General features: G+C 39.1%; 1 protein-coding gene across 7 annotated transcripts in view; it reads left to right on the top strand.

Annotated features, from left to right (window-relative positions):
* Positions 1 to 20,552, top strand: part of LOC137236868 (uncharacterized) — a 1,561,671-nt gene that overhangs the window by 250,747 nt on the left and 1,290,372 nt on the right. The gene's annotated exons all lie outside the window — the stretch shown is intronic.

Raw genomic sequence — 20,552 nt, 5'->3', positions numbered from 1 at the left:
CGCTTCCTATTCAACCAGAGATACCTACGCAAAACTGACAGCCACACCTATCATATCTATTTACACACCTAGCCATAAGTGTATCAAGATCTTTACTAAGTTTCATCTCATTTACAGGCACGGAGTTGACCGTCCCGGCCGAGGCGGGCTTTCATCACGTACCTCGCGTATCGTTTCTGGTCGCGGTAGCTCTATATCCTCCAATCCGTCTCGCCCACGGCGAAATTTAGATGTACACCTCTGCCTTGTGTGCTACAGGTTCCATTCACTACGCTTTTGTAAGCAGTTCTGTGCACTGGAGTTGGAGGAGCGCTGGGAAACAGTACGCTATTTCAAGTACTGTCCGAACTGTTTGGCGCGTACGCATAGCCATGTGCGAGACTGTGCCTCGGAGATGAAATGTAAGATGTGCAATCAATGGCATCACACCCTCTTGCATCGCCCCACCATCGCCGAAGAGGAAGCCGCTGAACAAGGTGTAGCAATCCCGGACCCACAACTTGTAATCCAATTAGACCGTGTTATCTCGCTGCTCCAGAAAATGCGAAAACAACTTGCACCAGTGCAACGGGGCCAGCGTGTTTAAGCGACTTACGTCACTTAAAGTCTTCGCGTGACTTGCGCTCATGCACCCATGCATCCCAGCAAAAAATTCCTTTACAAGCATCCCTACTGTAATTGGAACTTCGAATGCGACATTGGAATTGCTTCCAGTGTTGTATAGTATATAGTCTATTTTCACTTAATTTTCGATCTCTTTCATCAACTACCATCGCCGAGGACACATCATAGTCAACGAAGTATTATTTTGAGCAAATCACCACCGTCACATCAAGACGACCAGGATTAAGAGGATACATCTTTGTACATTTTTCCCAAAATCCCAAAACTCCCGGTTCCATTCCTGTGACTTCGATATATATACATACATATGTGCATAGGTTCGCTCATGCACATATATAGCTATATACAGCAACATCAATCATCGTTTATATATTTTTCCATTTACCTAAATTGTTACCTATTTCATGAATCGAACATTTTCTGAAGTCGATAGTTACCTAGTTTAACTTTCATCATTGAAGTTTAATTTACTTTAAATTTAATTCATTACATCTTCCTTTGTTAGTTCATAAGTTGTTATTGTTAATAAAAACCCTGAATTAATTGAAAGGAAGTTGTACCCATCAATTCGGAATACATACCCTGCGTGAGTATAATTCCCAATTTGCATTCAGGCACACCCCTAGTGTTCAACACATAGTATTCTACTATCGAAATTACATTGTTTTGGTTTTCGTTCTGTTTTTTTGAAATGGATTAAATCATATATCTCCAACCGTAGTTGTACCGTGGCAGTTGATGGTGTGACCTCGTATCGTTTCATAACTTCTTCAGGCGTTCCTCAGGGATGCATACTGAGCCCTATTCTTTTTATGATTTTCATTAATGATATTGCTAGCTGTTTTGAATCTTCGCAATTCCTGCTATATGCAGATGATATGTAGATTTTTAACAAGATTATTTGCCCCTCCGATTCAATTAAACTTCAGAAGGACCTGGATAATATAGTTACTAGGTGCAAAAATAATAAACTTGCGTTAAGGGAACGTACCCAAATTACGTGACCCCTTTAGGGGGAGAGGGGTTTCTTTAGGTATTACACCTGGTCACAGGGGGGTGGGGAGGGATTGGGGCTTTGTCACGTAGTCAATAATCTCTAGAAAATCTTGCAATGTTTTTGTGGAATTTATTTCGCGTCAAAAATTTACATGAAAAATCTGCAGAAAAACGTGCACGGTAATGCACGGTGGAACAAAGCGCGGAGTGGATAGACGTCGAGGCTGTAGACGAGGAAAAAATAATCACGTCTGTGGAAACTCGTGATGCTACTGCTCCCATAATCTACGATGTATCCCAGTGGCTAGATGCTGGAAGCGTATTCTTTATAAAGTTGAATTAGATGAAAATAAATAAAAGGGAAAAATGCTTTATAAATTAAGTTGTTGTTCGAATATGTTTTTAAATACATTATTTCTTCTTAATAAATAATTCACTTCCCTTTTAAACAGCGAACACTTTTTGGGACTTAGTTTCAGACCAGGCAAGCTATTCTCTGAAAAACTTCCTCCAAGTTCTTAAGATGTTCATCAAAGTTCCTGCCCAATACGATGATGTCATCCAGGTACACAAAGCATGTTTTCCAATGTAGTCCTTTTAGTACCTGGTCCATGAGTCTCTCAAAAGTAGCTGGTGCATTACAAAGTCCAAAAGGCATCACTGTAAATTGCCAAAGACCATAACCGACACTGAAGGATGTTTTCTGTTTATCTGCCTCCTTCACCTCAACTTGCCAGTACCGGCTTTTCAAGTCCAGTGTGGAAAACCATTTCGTACCAAATAGCGAGTCCAGAGTATCGTCAATTCTTGGAAATGGGTAGATATCCTTTTTCGTGACGTAGTTCAACTTGCATTAGTCCACACAAAACCTCATTTTTCCATCCTTCTTCTTCAAAAAGTACCACCGCTGAGCTCCAGGGACTAGCTCATGGTTCGATGACGCCGCTGTCGCTCATTTCCAGTACGATTTGGCTCAAAACTTCCCGCTTCGCCAGTGGAAACGAAGGTGCTGGAGCGGGACAAACAGCCCAATGGTGCTGCGAGTACTAGAGATAGACCTCCAACACAGTAAAGTGGCGTCGAGCGAACTCTTCCTAATCCTCGAGGAGGGTTCGTTGGACGTGGCGTTAATCCAGGCGCCGTCGCTCTCATCGGGAGGAAAGGTTTGGCGTTTACTACGCTCAAACGGAAGAACGGGTGCGAGCTGTAGTAATGGTAAGGAAACAGCTGCATTCATATATGCTGCCTAATTACACCACTGAGGATCTCGCAGCGGGGGCCGTTGAGCAAAAGCATAAGCAGGCATTTATCCTGGTGCCCTGCTGCATGGCCCATGCTGCGGAGGTTCCACCGATGGAGTGCAAAAGGCTAGTACAGGAGGAAGGGCGCAAAGGGCGGTTGGTCATAGGCGCAGATCCAAATGCGCATCACAATGCGTGGGGAGGAGCAGATAGGAACGAGGGAGGCGAATCTCTAATTTGTTACATCCTGCAAACCAATTTGCAGATAGCCAACAGGGGAAATGTCCCTACATACATTGGTCCAACATCCAGCATTGTTCTGGATATTACATTGAGCTCCGAGCGTGATATATCAAGGTATGGTTGGATGGTTCTTGATAGACCATCCTCCTCCGATCATGCGTATATCAGCTTCATCATCCCCCTAAAGAGGGTAGAGAAGGGAGGAACCTTTAGAAAGCCTAGGTCAACGAACTGGACTTAATTCCAGAAACATGTAGAAACAAAACTGGGACAACCCAAAGAGTTTGCCAATGTAGAGGAGTTGGAGGAGTTGAATGAATTCCTTACAAGGACGCTTATGACTGCGTATAACAAAGTTCCCTCTAAGAAGATTCAGAGGAAAAGCAAAGCCGCCATGGTCCAGCAATGAGCTGAGTATTCTAAGAAGACAGGTAAAAGATATGTTTAAGCTCGCAAAGACGGCGGAAAGCGAAGCGTGTCGGGACAAGTACAGGGATCTACTGAGGATCTACACGCGTCATGGAAAAGTTTCTGTACGGACATAGAATGCTCCAGCGAAACAGCACGGTTGAAAAAATTCCTAGCAAAAGTCCTAGTCCAGGGACTAATAAAGAAAGAGAACGGGGAATGGTCACGTAATAGTGAGGAATCCCTTGAGGTGCTTCTCGACACACATTTCCCATCGGGAGACGGTTTAGAAGCGCCAGCAGACATCACTCACACTTCGATCACGGAGCTAGTAATGCCGGGCGTGGTGACCGATACCAAGATAGAATGGGCAGTGAAAACGTTTTCTAAGTTTAAATCGCCGGGCCCAGACGGTATATTCCCGGCCATGCTACAAGTTTCAAGTATGGCGGTCGTGGAATGGCTTAAAATAATATTCGATGGATGCATAAGGCTGAATCATGTACCGCACTCTTGGAGAACTGCTCGTGTAGGTTTCCTGCCAAAGTCGGGGAAGATCGGTCACTTGAGACTATAGACCCATTAGCTTAACATCATTTCTGTTCAAAACCTTTGAGAGGCTGATAGATGTGTACATAAAGTCCAACGAGGATGAAAAGCTGCTCTCCACAACACAGCACGAGTACACCAAAGGCAAGTCGGTAGACACCGCATTGCATACGGTGGTACACTCAGAAAAAAAATTTTCCCGATTGAAGAAAATGGGAATGAAATGGCATTAATTTTTCATCATTTTGAAGAAATTTTGGCCATGCGAAGAGGAAAAAATTTCTTAAGTGCCATTTCATTCAAGTTATTTCTGAGTGTAATAAGCACAGAGAAATCCCTGGAATATAAGGAGTATGCTCTAGGAGTCTTCTTGGAGATTGCCGGGGCTTTCAATAATGTTGCAAAATGGGCGATAATGGATGGTCTTAATTACATTAAGGTACATTCTGCCTTAATCAGATGGATCGGCTGCATGTTAAATTGCAGAAAGATTACATAACAATGGGGAGGCCACGAAATCAAGGGACAGGGGCACGCCGCAGGGAGGGGTGCTATCACCTCTGCTGTGGACGCTGATCATCAACCAACTGCTCAGGCGATTCGATGAGGGACCAGTAAAACTTACGGCTTACGCAGATGACGTTGCAATTGTCATAAGTGGAAAGTGCCTTCCAACGATTAGTTCTTTGATGGATCGGGCGCTTCGGGATATACATACCTGGGCATGTAATGTCGGGTTGAAAATCAATGCGGAGAAGACGAATATGGTCTTGTTTACAAAGAGGTACAAGGTCCCAAATTGGACCAGGCCTAAGTTAGGAGGGGTGACCTTACAGGAGAAACCTAACACAAAATATCTAGGAATCATCCTAGGCAGTAAGCTCTCATGGAAGCTCAACGTGGAGGAGAGGGTCAAGAAGGCCTCAACGGCACTCTATGCATGTAGAAGAATGCTGGGGTGTACGTGGGGCCTATCGCCCTCTGTTTCTCATTGGGTTTTTACAGCGATTGTAAGCCCTATTCTATACTATGGAGTTCTTGTTTGGTGGAAAGCCACAAAGAAAACAACATACCTCAAAAAATTAGAAGGGGTATGCAGACTATCGATGCTTAGCATTACGGGAGCCCTGAAAACAACCCCGACGGCTGCACTGTATGCCATTCTGCACATTCCACCTGTAGACCGCAAAAATAAAATTTTTCACCAAAACACTCCTCAAAACCCAAAAAATATTTTTTTTTTTTTCAATAAACTGTATCGCCAAAGTTTTTAGCGGAAAATTTTGAGTCCGACAGGGTATACAAAAAATGTTAAAATCAAATGAAAATTTTTTAAGTAGGTCCTGAAAAAAACCTTAAAAATCCAAGAAAAAAAGTCAAAAACCTCAAATTTTGCAGGCTCGAAAATTATATTTTTGGGTATGCTTAGTGGAACTTTTTTTCCTGAGCCCAAAACCTACCGAAAAATCGATGGCGCGATATCTTGATGAAATTTTTACCAAAGCAGGCATATTTTGATGGCGGATTTGACATTTGTCGGAATCGACCGGATCGGACCACTATAACATATACCTCCTATACAATCGATTGTTCAATAAGAGGGTTTTCGCCATTTCTGCCTCATTTTAACAGCTAGCAACATCAAATTTTACCACAAGCTTCCGTGTTGGCCATAGATTGTTGTCTGAAAAAATCATCAAAATCGGACTAAAAATCGATTTCGACAAAAATGATGAAAATCCTTATACACTGAACCAAAAATTTCATGAAAACCTCTCCAAAAACCGGTGTTCATAGAATTTCAAAAATATTTCTTAGAATATATATATTTTTTCTTATATTCTATGAATGGGTTCATAGATTTTAAGAAAAAATATTTATATTCTAAGAAATATTTTTTTAATTCTATGAAAACTGGTTTGTGGAGAGGTTTTCATGAAAAATTTCTTAGAAAACATGTACTTTTTTGGTTCAATGTATGGGATACAAGTATATTATAAATATGTCCGAATATAAATAATAAATAAATTTTTTCGCCAAAACACTCCTCAAAACCCAAAAAATATTTTTTTTTTCAAAAAACTGTTATCGCCAAAGTTTTTGGCGGGCGATTTTGAGTCGGACAGGGTATACATGAAAATTTAAAATCAAATGAAAATTTTTTAAGTAGGTCATGAAAAAAACCTTAAAAAGCAAAGAAAAAAAGTCAAAAAACTCAAATTTTGCAGGCTCGAAAATTATTTTTTTGGGTATGTTTTGTGGAACTTTTTTTTCCTGAGCCCAAAACCTTTCGAAAAATCGATGGCGCGATATGGATTAACTTGCGTCCATGCAAATCAACCCAGCTTAATGTACATACATATTTATGCAACATAAATGGTTAATGGTTAAGAATGCATACATCTCTTGAAAAATACTCTTTCGTTAAAAATATTGAGCATTTCTTTAAAATTTTTAAACAAAAGTTTTATTTATGTTTGTTTAATGGTGTGTTCAGTTTATACTTATATTTAAGAATTCATGAGCTTAACACCGTTTTATTTTTTGGTATTTTTGCATGTATAACTATCACTACATAGTATAAAACAAAGTCGATTTTTCTGTCCCTATGTCCCTTTGAATGCTGAAACCTTTAAACTACGCAACGGATTTTGATGCGCTTTTTTTTTAGTAGATAGAGTGATTGAAGATTGTAGATTGTATAACAACATCTATTAAATAGTGGAGAAATACTGTTATTTTTGAAGTTTCTAATGTAATGTATATATATAAAAGAAAATGGTGTTAGTTACACTATTTATAACTCAAGAATGGATGAATAGATTTGGCTGAGGGGTAGCTTAGAACCAGGAGACAGACATAGGATACTTTTTATCCCGTTCTGGATAGTGTCTTGAGATCAAAACGTGGACCTGGCTAATTCTGTTAATGTTTGTACAATATGGGTATCAAATGGAAGCTGTTTATGAGTACTTTGATATGGGGTATTTTTCGTACCCTTGTGTGACTAGGGTCTCGAGATATAGACGAAAACGTGGACACGGGTACCCCTAGAATGTGTTTATAGAATATGGATAACAAATGAAAGCTGTTGATGATTGCTTTAGTACAGGGTAGTTTTCATACCAATTGGTGACTAGGGTATCGAGATTGAGGCCAAAACGTGGATCAGGGTAACACTAGGATGTGTTTTTACATTATGGGTATCAAATTGAAGCTGTAGATGTGTGCTTTAGTACAGAATAGTTTATACCGCTGGGTGACTAGTGTCTCGAGATATAGGCCAAAACGTGGACCCGGATACTCCTAGAATGCGTGCGTAATATGGATATCAAATGAAAGCTTTAAAGTAATTTTCATTGTGATATTCGGGTTAGTCGCATATACCTGGCAAAACTGTTAAATATGCATGCGAAGACGAAATAAAGACATGAATTAATAATACCCACATACCTATTTACATACGTCTTATTCGAATTGCCTGAAATTTGGTATATAAATTTGGCTATATTAGTATTTACGACTGGGACTGAGACTCGGACTGGGACTGGGACTCGGAATGGGACTGGAGCAAAATGTATACCAACCTCTGGGACTGGCAATAAGGGATGAAAAAGAATGGGAAAAACTTGAGAGAAGAGAAAAAAGGGAAGGAGAAAGGGACTGAGAAAGAGATAGAGTGAGACGAAGATAGAGATGGATGAAGCGAAAAAGGCGGAGGGAGGAATGAATAAAACTATTAAGAAAAAGTGAAGAGAGGCAGGGCAGAGTTAGGCGTAAAAAGCTTATTAAAATGTATGCCGATAGACCAAATTTAGGGCAGAAAACGTCTGACGGGTCTGCTAGTCCGTAATACAAAATGACATAATAAGCTGATCAATAAACCCTGTAGGCACGCAAGTATTAAGCAAAGCAACAGTCCCTATAGGGTGCATAATTTTGCTTGCCTAACACTTCCACTTTTACTGACCAGTTTATTATTTCTATAAAGATGAAGAAACGTTTAAGAGCGACTTCAAATTATTGAAATTTACATTCTTCAGTGGCTTCGTGAAAATATCCGCTAGCTGTATATCGTTGGCACGTATTTAAGAGTGAACCCTTTGTTCTCGTATACCTCTATGATTAAATGAAACTTGACATCAATATGTTTGGTCCTCAGTGTAATTGTGGATTCTTCACCAGCTTAATAGCGCTTTGATTGTCCAGACAAAGTTCTTGTACCATCACATTTCCTGACATTTCCTGACATTTCTTCCAATAATGGTCGCCATATTAGCTCTTTTACTGATTAACAAGCGGCCATGTACTCTCTTCGGTCGTGGAGAGTGCAACTGTTTGCTGAATTTCTGACAACCATGACATTGGTCCACCAAAAAACATGACCACATAACCTCCAGTTAATCTCCTTATCCCCAAACCCCCAGCAAAGGCTGACTCGCTGAAACAAGTGGGAGGCAGATGTTTACCTTTTTCAAACAAAATACCTTCATTAAGAGTCCCTCGTAAATATCCAAAGATTCGTTTTAATAAGACGATGTGTTCACTAGTGTAACTGTCTTGGAACCGACTTGAACACGACACTGCATAGGCCAGATCAGGCCGTGTCACTGTAGGCAAATACATCAGAGACCCAACAGCCTCTCGATGCACTTGTTGACTGCTCTTTATATTTAAATTTACACCTTCTGCAAGAGTTGCGACGGGCTTGGCGTCGATCATTCCAAGTCTTTCCAATACTTTTGTTGCGTACGCCTTCTGTCCAATAAAAATTTTTACAGATAGTTTGAAAAATTTTAATTTCAAATTCTTTCATAAGATGATTTATAAATTCCCCTAGTGCTTCTGCTGATTGCAAGAATTAATTTCGCGCCTTTGAAACTACCAGTAAAAACGCATAGGTCTGCTGCACTGGCTTTAAGGCCATATAGGCTTTTATTGAGCTTACAGAGTAGCACCAGAGTAGTACCAGTAGGTTGGTACATGTAAACCTCCTCATCGAGAGTACCATAGAGGAACGCAGTATTCACATCAAATTGCATCACAATCATGTTAAGCTCAACTGACAATGCGAAAATTATTCTTATAGACGTAATTTTGGCAACAGGGCTAAAGGTCTCAAAATAATCAGTTCCGAACTTCTGCGTAAAGCCGCGTGTACTACTGAAACTGCTACTCTATCTTTAGGTAAACTCACCAATGACCAGGTTTGATTCGTTATCAACGATTTAAACTCTTCATCCATGGCAAGCGTCCACTGCGCACAATAATTACTAGGCATATCCTTCCCATAGCTTTCCGGCTCATCGATCTCAGCAACATACGCATAACTAAGTGCTGCTTTGCTTTCAGCGTCTTTACTACGTAAGCCTGTCCAAATCGTACGTACTTCGGGTTCATCAGTTTCAACTTCGTTATGGGAATCTTTACTAAAAGCGTCGCCATTACTATCAGTTGCGTCTTCTGGATGTTCAACTTTTGGGTCTGTCTCTTTCACTGCAGATTCTTTTTCTTCAGGCTCCTAATATACATATGCTGCATCTTTACATATCTCTCTTATGATGACATCTCTAGAGACTTAAATTTTTCTCTCATTATGTACCCAAATTCTATAACCTTTGCAGTTACTCTCGTACCTCACAAATATACCCTTTTTGGATTTCGTATTAAGCTTTCTTCATTTTTCCTGCGGTATATGCACAAATGCGTCTTACCCAAAAACTCGAAGTACAGATACGTCAGGTTTTTTATTGAACCACAATTCAAATGGCGACTTTCCGTCCAGTTGACATTTACCCGTCCGGTTAAAAGTATAGACCACATTCTTTATGGCTTCATCCCAGTATTTCAAGCTGAACTCTTTGGCATGGATAATGTATCGTGCCGCTTCGATGACTATTCTCATGTCCCTTTCGGCGCGACCATTGCGTTCTGGTGTATATGGAGTTGATTTTTGATGTACTACCTTTCGCCTACTAAATATAGCTTCTACATCTTTGTTGACGAATTGTAATCCGTTATCTGAACGGACACTTTGTACTTGCTTTCCTGTTTCTGCTTCAGCCTTGTCCAAAAAACGTTCAATAAATGCTGCCACATTGGCTTGGGACTTTATGCAGTACACAAATCGATAATTCGAATAATCTTCACAAAATAGCAACATATAGCGTGCAGCACCATATGAAATATGAGTTCGAAAAAATCGTTGGGAAAATAGCCATCAATGCGACGTTTCGGAAGCGTTTTGTCATCGCGGGAGACTTCAATGCATGGGCTATAGAATGGGGCTCACAGAGAACATCTCCCAATGGGCTGGCTCTGCTGGAAGCATTTGCATGCCTTGATGTAGTCCTTCTTAGCGTGGGCGTGCAACACACCTTCTCAAGAAACGAGTTCGGCTCCGTAATCGACATAACTTTTGTCAGCGCCAATCTCTACAGGTTGACCGAGTGGAAAATCAGTGACTGCTATACCCAAAGCGATCACTCAGCGATTGTTGTGGACATCAATCTTGAGGGGCGAGGGCGGTCCACTATACAGACACCCTTAAAAAACAGAGGTTGGAATATCAATATTTTTGACACCGACATATTCAACATATGAACGTATATTGAAAATGAAAGAGTAGCATAGAAATTTTTATAGTCTTTAATTTTTAATACACTAAAATATTAAAATTTGATATATTCTAATACTTTTCATTGGCCAACCAATAAATTCCACGTCGAACAAAAATTACAAAAGTTTCTTTAGATTTTAGATACGTACTTTAAGTTTTATTATTCAGACGCAATGAAAAATTGCGTAGTAAAACTAAAGAACGGCATAACAAAATTCAATATGCCGTATAGTAAAATCATGCGTCACGTCTACTTGTATCCCATGGTCGCATTCCGAACATGAGTGACATGTATTACACGCACAGTTACAGCCGAAATACATAAGATTTTTGATGCAGAATCGTGCGTTGACAGAAGAGTAGATTGCATGCGTTTGCATGTGGAGCTACAAATAGGCTATTTGGCGGTCCACATATAAACACACGCAATTCTTAAGATTGCGTTAAATACATATATATGAAACACTGCTTATGTGACGAGGATTTTAAGCGGAATTAAAATAGCGGAGTACGGTTGCCACTTTTAGACATTTGGACCACAAATAGTCCCATTTATTTGGGTATGAGTTGCTTATCGCCTTTCTCCTGGCTTTGTTCTTATATGAAATTATTAACAATTATTATAAGAAAGCCAAGCTACCTAGCTTTCAAGTAGCTTGGGACACTTAACACCACAATAGTTCTGAAATTTCTTGAATTCATTGAGCTACTTTGATGTGTGTGAGAAAGATTTCAATATCGACGTGCCAAGCGAGAAGTAACGTTTTCAAAATGTTACATAAAATTTCTTTGTAAAAAACTTTGAAGGTGCTACTTTTTGTGTGCCACGTTGATAAATTCCTGCACTAACTCTCGGTATACTTGAACATAAGTTAAGTGACTGCACTTAATATAAAACAAATAAGTTTCACTATTTTACGTAGTTTTCAATTCCTTTAACTCGACGGCCATCTAATAGCTCCATCAGTGGAAAGCCCTGCCAAATTTCTTAGAGGCACACGTGCATTTCAAATAATTTTTTTTAGCTCGACTGGCGATACAAATCTATCACGGAAAGTGTTTGATAACCGATCGAAATTTCCAGCCACTAAAACTATAATTTATAAGTCCGTGTAATGTATTTGCCCTAAGATCCAACACTTTTCTTTTTAATGCCTCGCCTTAATTATATCCTAGGTGAATTGTCATTCTTCTGCTCTATTTTATTGACTGATCAATTCTTGTGGTAAGTATTTCATTGAAGTAGCCGCCTGGGCAATTGCCCTGGGGCCCGGAAGGTTTTTGGGGGCCCGGCAAGGCAAAGCAGTATTGACAGTACTCTAACTAGGATTTCATAGATACATACATATTTTGTTGCTACAAAAAATCGTTTTAAAATTGAAAATCACTTAACTAAAATCATAAGCATGCGATCAAATACTATGGGGCAAAATCATAGTCGAAATAAAATGTGATTTTAAGTTAGATAAACGTTTTTGACACAATTTTATAAGCGCTATCTGTCAAAAATGCTTAAACTAACTTAAAATCACATTTTATTTCGACTTCCCAACGACTTAAGTGGTCGCTATTTCCTTCAAATCATACTCCATACTACTCTAAAAAAACGGAGAAAAAGTAAAGCGTGATTGGCTCGTTTGGGGTGCAACAAAATAAGTGCTTTTTTGTTTTCCATGCCGCTTTTCAGCAAAATTTTCGAAAATATCCGATCATATTTGACAAAATCTTCAGGATATTCTTAAGAGAGAGGTTGGAAGAGGTTACACGACGGAATTCCTGAACATGAAAATAGTCAAAATCATAAAACTTGCTATATAGAGTGGCGCCAATATGAAATGAGAATTCGAAATGCAAGTTCAGTGGATTTTCTCTTAGCGGAAACTCATAAAAATTAAGCAGCTCGCTGGAGAGAGATACTTCGCAGAATTCTTGATGTTGTTTTATTTCTTGAAGAAAAAGGATTGGCATTTAGAGGGGATAATTCATTGATCGGAAATCCAAAAAATTTTATCTTTCTTGGTATTTTGGAACTGATCAGCAATTATTATTTTATGAACATTTGGAGACGGTGAGGGAATCTCAAACGAAAAAGAATCGTCTCCAAGCACATTATTTGTCTGATGGAATACAAAATGAGTTCATAGAAATATGTGCAAGTCAAGTAAATAGAAAGGTAGAAAGCGAGAGAAATTCCGTCAAGTATTACACAGTAATAGTGGATGCAACCCCTGATTCGGCGCATATTGAGCAGACTGTTTTTATATTGCATTATGTTTTATTAGACAGGACTCCGCAAAATGGAAAATCCAAGAACGCTTCTTAGAGTTTGTCGATTGTAACGCAAAAACAGGAGAAGCTATCGTTGACCTGATTCGCAGCACTCTAAAAAAGCACAATATTCCACGTGATGACGCCGATAATGGCAGTAATATCAGCGGTCTTTACAAAGGAGCGCAGAGTCATATCTTGAGAGATAACTCCCTGGCAATATTTGCACCTTGTGCTTGTCATAGTTTAAATTTATGTGGAGTGCAAGCTGCTGAATGTTATGCAGAAGTCATCACAATTTTCGGTATTATGCAGAAATTTTATAATATTGTAACGAATTTACTTGCAAATCCTCTTATTTGCAATCCTCCGCTAAGTTCGAATCACTAAACTGTTGAATAAATAACTCCAATATTGAACAATGGAAAAATGGCCTTTATTAAAGTACTTCACAATAACACTTATACTTTGCTACTCGCTGGCTTAATAACCAAACTGATTGATAACTCAAATGAAACTCTACTATTGGTCGCCAGACCGCGTGCTTAATCAAACTGATTGATAGCTCATCTCAAACTGAATTACTTTTTACTCGCTTGTGCCGCTTTTATAGTTTACGCTGAATACATCTAGGCTCTTCTCTTTCCAGAACTTACCAACTATTGCGAGTGTTTGTAGTTCTCATATAGTTTCTACTTGTTTACAATTTTCTACTTTTAAGCGTCTCTCAGATGTATGTGAGTTTGTAGTTTACAGTCTCTCGCACACACATAGGCGTATAAGTAATTGCATATGTGTGTGACATCTCTCGGCTGCCTTATATATGTGTATACATGATTTGATTATTGACGTAAACACCGCTTAGCATAGCCTTAGCATCGCCTTAGTGATGGTATAGCTTAGTGATGCTAATATCCGTGACACTGCCCTCTACCTAAGTCTGATCGTCCCGATCAGACAAATCTCTTGATCTAAACGCTGCTAATCTCTCCAAATGAACCACCCTTCTATTTCGTGGTTTCCCAATTGTTTGTATGCGGTAGATGGCATCACTGATCCTTTTAACAACTTTGTACGGGCCTTCCCAACTGCACCGAAATTTGGAAGGAACACCTTTCCGCCGGCGAGGGTTGTACAACAGTACCAAATCTCCCTCCAAGAAACCCTCCGAATTATTATTGTTGTCGTACCTGTATTTCATCTTACTACTCATTATCCTGGATCGTTCCCTCGCACTCTGTTGCTTGGCCAATGAAGAACTACTTCGCAGAGCTTGATCTTGACGGATTGACTTTGCATCATCAGTATCGTCTTGACGTTTCCCAACAGTAGTACGCGCTGGCTTGAAACCACCCTTGCATTCTTTCTGGAAAATTCTTTCAATCGTTTTAGTGCGTCCATTAGGGTTTGTCAATGCCAGTGTTTTTCTCGCAGGTACTTTTGATTTCGCTTTATTTCGCCCATTCGATCCATCAACCTTTGCTCGATCTACTTTCCTTGACTTTCGTGGTCTCTGTCGAATATCCTCCACCAGCACTTGCTTACTGCTGAACCCTTTTTCCAAACTGAAGTTAAGTGGCACATCTTGGTTCCCATAATGCATCACCCTTCTCTGCATATCGATCTTGATGTCATGGTCAGCCAAGAAATCCACTCCCAATATAACTTCATCAACAATCTCCGCCACAACGAATTTGTGTAAAACCACGACCTTCCCAATTAAGACTTCACAGATCACTTCTCCCCGGACTTGGTTATACTCGCCTGTGACCGTACGCAACCTTGCTCCAGGTAATAACTTTACTCTCCTGTAGACCAAATCAGATCGAATCAAGGAATGAGATGCCCCCGTATCTACAGTCAGTACACGCTCTTTACCATCCAAATTCCCTCTGATGGCAAGACTGCTTGATTTCCTTCCAATCTGCGACACAGATATCACAGGACATTCAATAGCCGGGGCAAGTTTTCGTTCTTTACATTCGACACCTCTTGCTCATTTCCGCCAGCTTTGCGTTTACGGCCACCCACATTGTTGAAACTATTAGGACCAAGATCGCAATGACGTGCAATGTGACCTGAGTTGCCGCACTTGAAACATTTAAAAACTCCGGCATTCTTCTGTTGAGATCCCTTCAGTGCTTCCAAAATTGTGTCTACCCACTCTGGCCTTTCTACTTCCACACGATGAGCTTTGTATGCTGGTTTACTCAATAATGACGCCGTTTCCTGAGTCAATGCATGAGATACCGTTTCAGAAAATGTTTGCTTTGGGTTCGCGTATGTGGCTCGCTTCGTTTCGACGTCCCGTATGCCATTTATAAAGCTCTGAATCTTCACTCTTTCCGTGTATTCCACGGGTGCATCCGCATTTGCAAGATGAGCCAATCTTTCAATGTCCGAAGCAAACTCCTGCAAGGTCTCGTTAGCTTTTTGGTAGCGGTTTTGTAATTCTATTTGAAATATCTGTTTCCTGTGTTCGCTTCCATATCGCCGTTCTACAGCAGCCATCAATGCGTCATAACTGTTCCGTTCGTACTCTGGAGTAGTCTGTAAGATTTCGGCAGCTGGTCCTTTCAATGCTACGAAGAGTGCGGCAACTTTATCTTCCACATTCCAGTTGTTCACTGCGTCATAACTGTAGCTTAAAGACCTGGAAAGGAACAGAACCCTCAAAGGATGGTGTTTTTACCTTTGAATTATTCGCTGAAACTGCTGGACGATTTAGTTGTAACTGCTCGATACGTCCTCTCAAAGCATCCACCTCGGCCTCGATTTTATCCTGTCGACCACTGAAGTCTTCATGAAACTGTGTTAGTTTTTCTTCCATATGCGCTTCCAGTTTAGATGATATACGGGCTTCCTGCTCTTCTAGTTGTGTGGAGATCTGAGATGATATCTGTGCCGAAATTTGTGATGACATTACCGAAATACGCATTTCTTGTGCTTCAACCTTTGATGTTATACGTGTCTCTTGGGATTCCATCTTAGATGTTATATCTGTTTTCTGTTCTTCTAGTTGAGATGACATATACGTTTTCTGTTCTTCTAGTTGAGATGACATGTTGGTGGATATTTGCGATGACATTTCTGTTATACGTGCCTCTTGCGCTTCCAGTTGGGATGCCAATTGCGACGACATTGATGCTACTGTCGATGTTTGTGCAGATATTGCAGCCAATATCATGTTCAAGTCTGTGCTGGTAACCGTCTGAGATTTTTCGTTTTTCTCTTCAATTTTTGTTGTCTCCTCGCCATCAAGGTGAAAGACATACTCTTCCACATCAATTCCTTCTGCTTCCATTGCCTCTCGTAGCCGTGCCTGAAGTTCGAGTTTAACGCCGCTTGTATTCAATCCACGGCTCTCTAACTCCTTCTTCAGTTGCTGGATCTTTGATTCACTGAACTTTGCCATGTCCTTGTTGTCTTCTGGAATTTATTCAACAATTCCTCTTCTGACACCAATTGTAACGAATTTACTTGCAAATCCTCTTATTTGCAATCCCCCGCTAAGTTCGAATCACTAAACTGTTGAATAAATAACTCCAATATTGAACAATGGAAAAATGGCCTTTATTAAAGTACTTCACAATAACACTTATACTTTGCTACTCGCTGGCTTAATAACCAAACTGATTGATAACTCAAATGAAACTCTACTATTGGCCGCCAGATCGCGTGCTTAATAAAACTGATTGATAGCTCAACTCAAACTGAATTACTTTTTACTCGCTTGTGCCGCTTTTATAGTCTACGCTGCATACATCTAGGCTCTTCTATTTCTAGAACTTACCAACTATTTCGAGTGTTTATAGTTCTCATATAGTTTCTACTTGTTTACAATTTTCTACTTTTCAGCGTCTCTCAGATGTGTGTGAGTTTGTAGTTTACAGTCTCTCGCACACACATAGGCGTATAAGTAATTGCATATGTGTGTGACATCTCTCGGCTGCCTTATATATGTGTATACATGATTTGATTATTGACGTAAACACCGCTTAGCATGGCCTTAGCATCGCCTTAGTGATGGTATAGCTTAGTGATGCTAATATCCGTGATAATATCTTTAGCGCAAGCCCTCAGAGATGAGAAATTCTCAATCACGTCACAAACACGATGGCCTGCTCGTGTGGATAGTGTGCAACCTTTTGCAACTCACATTCCCCAAATATTGAAAGCTATTGATGAAATCAAGCTTTTGAATCTGAGTTCAGAAACAGTAACGGATTTGAAAGGTATTGAAGTATATATGGGGAAGTTTGAGTGTATCCTCTTAGCCTACATTTGGCTCAAAGTGCTGATGGTAATCAACCATCGAAATCTGGTACTGCAAGCTAGAAATGCCACACTGGACGTGGAAAGAGAAAATATACGTAGCCTGATTGATGATTTTAAGAAGTTCCGGGATCAATGGTCGATCATACTTTAAGAATGTAAGGTTCTGGCAGGGAGTATATGAGTTGTGAATACCTTCGCAGAGAAAAGAAGGAAGATAAGAAAGCGCCAGTTCGATAAATTACCTGGCGAATCACCTGAGTGTGATTCCGAAACTCAATTCAAACAGCAAGTTTTTTACCTTCTTTTGGACTGCTTGATTGGTAACATGACAAGACCTTTCGAAGCCGTAAATGACATTGCGATGAAATTTAGTTTTTTATGGAAGTATGAGGATCGTACGGAAGAAGAGCTCAGAGAAAAGGCAGCGGCATTCTGCACGATTTATGGTATCGATATTTCTACGGATCTAATAGATGAAATCGTTCATCTCAAAGCCATCCACTTAGCAAATTTGGGATGTGATTCGCTGCTACCATATCAACTTCTGAACAAATTTCATGACTTGAAGATGGAAGTATTATTTCCGAACATCTGCATAGCATTAAGAGTATTTTGCACACTTACAGTCAGTGTGGCTGAAGGGGAGCGTTCTTTTAGTCTATTGTACCGCGTGAAAAACTTGTTACGTTCTACTATGAACCAAAATCGCTTGACAAGCCTTGGAACATTGGCATTGGAGTCCAGCCTTGCTCGCAGCATTAACTTTGAATAGGTAATTTTCATATTTGCAGACCAAAAAGCACGGAAGGTTTGCCTTGGCTGATTCAAGCTCTTAAAATGTACATATTTAGAAAAAGTTAATGTAAGTAAATCAAACAATGAAATCTAACATTTCATTTATGTAAGTGCTCCAGTAAATCTTATTGTATATGAAATAAGACTGTCAGTGTGAGTTGAAAAATTTATATATGTTATGCTATTTTTTTACTGGATTGAGTTAATTTTTTAGGGGGCCCATAAACGCGAACTGTCCCAGGGGCCCGGCTCGGCTCTCTGCGGCCTTGATGATCTGAATGAATGTGGCATGAATCATTTGGAGCCCGTAATAAAAGGTAAGTAAAAAATTTAATTATAACTTATTATGCGAGCGTGCATATGTATGTATATTCATATCACTCCAATTTTTATTATATTTTAAAATTTTACTCATCAATCCACTACAGAAGTTTCACCATTGCCGCAATCATTAGAAACTTGCACCCAAACAGATATAGGGAGCCGTAACTCAGAAACAGCAAATTCTAACTCTTATGAAGATATACTGGACATAACAGAATTCACTTCAGGCAGTAATAAAAATAGATCTGGAAATTTAAATGGTATTTATAGTTTCTGATTCTTTTTAGAGTTGAAACACTTATTGTATTATATCTCTCTGTTCTAGATAGTGATACTGATCCCGGCCTACGAAAATTTAAAGTTAATAAAACCGATACTCCTTTCGTAAGTTAATTTAATTTTACCGCTACCCAAAATATATATTTTATTCAATTAGCTAAAAGTACATACTTTAAATTTATATTAATTACTAGCTTTACCAGGCACACGTTGTAACGCCTTAGATCGAATGGATGTTGCGTTATTTTTTCTGTTTTGTTTGTTGATAATTTAATTTATTGTTCTGTAAATTGAATTAAATTTTGTACGCATATTTGGTGAAATTTTCTGTTAAAACATTTTATTCTTGTATCTTATTTTATATTATTGTATTGCTTTTACCGCTGATGATTGTTGCTTTGATTACATTCCGAAGAAGCATGACTGGTGAGCCAATTTTCAAAGTTGATATATGCGCAGGCATTCCTTTTGGTTCTAAGGAGTATAGAAATTCATTTGGATAATTCACAATTTTATCTTCATCTGTAACTGTGTCGATCGATTTATATTTCGTTACTTCGCCAGGAAACTGATTTTGAAAGCGATCATTGATTTTGTTAACATGATAATTTTTGGGAGCTAAGATAGTTCTTTCGCATAGCCAAAAAACAAAAACATTTAAATTTAAAATTCTTAATTCTGAAATATGAAAAATTTTCGTCTTGATCGAAAGAACCTCGAGCCAAAATTTGGTGATAAACGAAGTATAGCAAACACGTTTTCATAGGGAACACACACAGAATTTGATTTTTATAGAAGATGTAGATAGACTGAAGTTAAACAATTTTTTTAACAGCGGCCGATTACTAAACGTCCAAAAGGTTTAACAGCTAAACTCAACAATGCAGTCAAACTTTAGGTGTTAAAATAACTTAAGTTTGTACGGCAGCCATAGTTTTTTCCCATTCCACATTTTACTGGAGGTTTTAGGACTTAACGTCACATAGCTCCTTACCAATTTTAATTATCCTACCATTACGACATCCAGATATATGCAGTATAATATATTCCATTTGTATGGGAGGTGCCACGCCCCCTTTTTCCCAATTCCATATTTTCTTGGTGGTGTTAAGGATTGACCTCAAATAACTCCTTACTGAATTTCAATGTTCTGGCATGTATACCTTAAAAGTTATGCAGTACCAAAGATTCCATTTGAATGGGAGGTTACGCGCCCCCTTTTTCCCAATTCCGCCTTTTCTTGGTGGTGTTAGGGATTAACCTCATATAACTCCTTACTGAATTTCAATGTTCTGGCATGTATACCTTCAAAGGTATGTAGTACGAAAGATTCAATTTGTATGGGAGGTACCACGCCCCTTTTATATATCGAAATTATTTTTAGCCTAAAACCTTCCCGTTGATCGAAGGAGCCCACAACCAAAATTTGGTGATGATTGATGTGTGGCAAAAACGTTTCCATAGCGAACACACACACACACAGAATTTGATTTATATATATATATGGCTAAACCGATTTGGAATTTCAAAATCAACTAACCATCACCTCTCCTTCCTGTATCTTTCCTAAAAAATTTATGGCAATCTGTCGAGCCGTTCTCGAGTTATGGAGTGACAATAAAAATGTACACTTCTTTTTATATATATAGATTCCAGATGCTATACGATAACCTCACTAATGACATTGACGGAAAGGCTATAATAAAAGCTTACGAGGGAAAAAATTGTAAAGCCAAAGTACGTAACATATTAGTAAGACGTTTGATCAATCGTAAAAAATAGAAGGCATTTAAAGAGGCTCAGTTGGATGAATCATCGACATTTTGGTATGCATTTTTTTGATAGAGTAGGGAATTTTATTTCACTTTGTTGAGCGTTTAATGAGTGATTTTATTATATTATTTACAAAGCCTTTCACCTGAAATACT

Source organism: Eurosta solidaginis, chromosome 1 (genome assembly GCF_040869045.1).
Source record: "Eurosta solidaginis isolate ZX-2024a chromosome 1, ASM4086904v1, whole genome shotgun sequence".
Lineage (NCBI taxonomy): Eukaryota > Metazoa > Arthropoda > Insecta > Diptera > Tephritidae > Eurosta > Eurosta solidaginis.
Note: the sequence above shows the minus strand (reverse complement) of the source record. Positions and strands in the feature narration are given on the sequence as shown.